This window comes from Quercus suber, unplaced genomic scaffold, assembly GCF_002906115.3.
Source record: "Quercus suber isolate HL8 unplaced genomic scaffold, Cork oak 2.0 scaffold_1418, whole genome shotgun sequence".
In the NCBI taxonomy this organism is placed as follows: domain Eukaryota; kingdom Viridiplantae; phylum Streptophyta; class Magnoliopsida; order Fagales; family Fagaceae; genus Quercus; species Quercus suber.
This window is the reverse complement of record NW_027070794.1, coordinates 1-3,803: the sequence shown is the minus strand read 5'-3', so window position 1 is coordinate 3,803 and position 3,803 is coordinate 1.

Sequence of the window (3,803 nt, the reverse complement as noted above, 5' to 3'; positions counted from 1 at the left end):
TTTTTTTTTTTTTTTTTTTTTTTTCCTGTTATAGGCTATGGTGTGGTGGTGGTTGTGGTTGTGTGGGTAGATCAGCGTTGGTGGGTGGCTAGGTTTGTCAGCATCAGTGGGCTGTGGTGTGGTTGAATAGTCAGCGTCAGTGGGTTGTGGTGTGATTGGTGTGCTGTGGTGGGTCAGTGTGGTTCGTGAGTGGGCTCGCTGGGTTCAATACAGTGTCTGTGTGAGTGGGTTTGTGGGTAGATCAGTGTGTTCATGGTGGTGGCTCGAGTGGGTTTTGTGGTGGTGGGTGTGGGTGTTGCTTGGTGGGTCTAGTCGGTGTGGGCTTGGTTGATTTTTTTTCCCTTTGTTGTGGGCTGTAGTGGTGGTTGTGGTTGTATGTGTGGCTATGATGGTTGTGTGCAGTGGTTGTGTGTAGTGGATATATTATTTTATTTTAGTGGTTATATTATTTTATTATGATGTTTATATTATTTTATTGTGTTGAAAGCTAAAATAGATTCACTGTTGCAGCATGTGTGTAGGTAAAATTGATAAAGTAACTTTTTGTAATGTCAAATAGCTAAATTTTTAACTCTATTGCTGTAAATGTTCTTACATGCAAGAGTCTACAAAGTTGAAAAGTCTCCAAGGAATCTGGTCTGACCATCTGAGCAGCACTAATTTATCCGGGTAATGCGCAAGCACTAATGTCCGTATCATTAATCACTTCAATTTGCAGGTAGAAAAATTTGCTATAAGTTAAGTCACTTTCAAAAATATAGTAAGAAGTGCTGCCCACTTCTTTACCCAAAAATAAATAAAAAAAAGTGCTGCCCACTTGGTATTTACTCCCATCATTGATTATTTTTTATTTGATAATCCCTTGATTATTTTTATTATGTTAGATAGTTTTATTTGGCTATGTCAATCGACTTTTTATCGGAACAAACTTGGCTTTTCAAACTCTCTGAACTCCCTAATAGTGTTGTTGGGGAGGAAGTTTGAATAGCTTGAGTAGTTTGAGGAAAAACTATTTCTATTAAGATAATAATTATCATTGTCCGTCAGTCTGTGGGTGCACTATAATCTGTACCGCGACCTTGTAAATCTTACTTTATCTTTTATATAATATCTACATGTCTCTCATGCCAAAATAATAATTAAAAAAAAAAAAAAAACATACGTTCCATGAATTAGTTCCTTATATATATATATATATATATATAATCAATCTTTGTTATATAAATTATAAATATAAAAAATAAATAAATAAAAATTATTGACATAACTTGTAACAAATAAAATATTCATCATTCACCAACTCATACATTTCTTTTCTTTTCTTTTCTTTTTTAGAAGGCACCAACTCCTACATTTCTAAGCCTACACAATATAGATTCGGAAAAGTTAACATTGCTAGTGAATCATTTTAGAAAAGTTTTTTATGGAAAAAAAAAAAAAAAGCAATTAATATTTTGACAAGTTTTTCAATTTCTCATAAAAATAGTTTAAAAATTTTGTTAAAATGTTTTATTAACAATTACCTTAAGGACATCCGTTAACATAACCTCTTTGGTCGAGTTATCACAGCTTTGAGTAAAAAAATTTACCACCCTTAGAGCATCCACATTAGTGGATGCAAACTTGTCATCTATTTTGCACACAAAAAACTACTTTTTCTATTTTATATACCAATTTTTACAAAACACTCACATCAGTCCATCTATTATACACTATATTTTATATAAATAATATTTTTTAAATATTATTTTGTATGTCTACATTGCATATTAAAAGACTTTACCAGTTAGCTGAACTGGTAAAATTTCTAATGGCTGAATAAGAGATCTGAGATTTAATCTTTGCCTACACCAAAAACCGATTAATGTCTTGATCTGATGATAAAAAGCTATCATCAGGAGCAGACGCCATAAGTTGAAACTTTCTTTAAAAAAAAAAAAGCATTCCAATTGGAAAAAAAAGAAAAAAAAATCTAAAAACCTAGTAAAAATATATACAAAAGTTCCTAAGGCCCTGTTTGATTAATTTTTTTTCATCACTCCTCACTCAATTTTCGTCACTCATTACTCATCACTCATCACTCAAAATACCCCAATTTCTTATACCTACCCGTTTGGCACACATTATTCAGCTTGTCATCACTCAAAATTTTCAACTTTTTGTGGGCCCTATACCTGTAACTTTGTCAGAGCAAAGCTGTTAGCCTACCCGTGGAAGGTTTCATCCCCATTTTTTCTCTTTTCTCATTTCACATTCCCCCTTCAACCCACATAATTTCTCCTCACTACTACTTTGTTCTTACCCAAAAAAAAAAAAAAAAAAAAAATCACACAAAATACATCAAAATAATTTCTTCCTTTTCTTTGAAACAAAAACAAACAATTTTGTTAATGAGAGATTTCAGAGATTGCAAACCCAAAATAGCGGAAAAATCTTCTTTGCAAAGAGCAAGTTCTAAATACCCATCAACAAATTTCAATATCTCTCTACTAAAAAGGTAAAGCAAAACTCTCTCTGTGTTTCGGGCATGGAAATGGAGGAAAATGGAAAAACAATACCCATCAATGAACCGCACCTAGTAGCTTCAGTAAACATAACACAAAAAATGAAGGAACATGGAAAAAACAAAAAAAAATATATCAAAATAAAACCCAGCAGCTTCGGGGCATGTAAACAGATGGAGGGGCTGAATTTGGGTCTCACCAGAAACAAAAATTGGTGAACAGAGCTGTGAATGCTTGTCTTAGGCTGAAGGTGCTGATCGGCGAAACTGGAGCTCTGCTTCAGTTGTTGTGGGTTTGGGAGAAGGAAAAGGGAAAGTGAGATGAAGAAAGTGAGCACGGGTAGTTGGGAAAGTTAAGCCAAAATATCCATTAGAGCTTCTGTGGGTTTGCAGTGATGTAACTACACACTGCTGTGGGACCCATTTGGGAAGAAAAATTATGGAAATTGCCATTGAGTTAATAAACTCATAACTTGAAAACAAACTTCTAGTGTTTCTGAAATTGGTAACTCAAAACTCAAAAAACTCAGTTTTGTTAACTGAGTGAACAAACAAAAAATCATCCAAACAATATTTCCTTATGTGGGCCCCACAGATTTTGGGTTATGAGTTAACAAAACTCAGTTTTGTTAACTCAGTTTTGCAAAATCCAAACAAGGCCTAAAAAATTGGGTGATAAATGTTTAATCTCAGTTTTCTTTTTAAAAATCATTTAATACCTTATTGTAAGCAGCAAAATCGTCGTCCTACTAGAGGAGGAAATAATTTCACAGGGAAGAGACAGGCAAGTTTGACCGTTTGAGTAACCATTGCGATTACATTAATAAAATCCAGTATATTTTCTTTCATTTATTCTGATAGGCATGGCTGATAGCACTAAGTTAAAGGTAACAAAAAAAGTTAGCCACCTAATAGTAGCAATTTCTAATAAATAAATAAATAAAATTTCCTTTTTAAATAGGAAAACGGAATGGTCAAAGATGCAACTAAGAAGGCATACTATGGTCAAATAGCACACAGTGAAAGCGAAAGACATTTATCACGCCACGTAGGATGACATACTATTAATTCATGGGATATTGCTGTGTATATTTACTATTTATCACTTTATTCATTACAAAAATTTTAGGTTTAAAAAAAAATTGACAATGCATCTAAAGTCCCAGTAAATTTTACAATCCTTGAGGTGGCATATTACATGTCAGCAATATTCATATTCCCATATGAAAGTGATTATTGTATTAATCAAAGATTCAAAATATGGGAGATGATACTCTCAATTAAATTAATGGAGCCACTT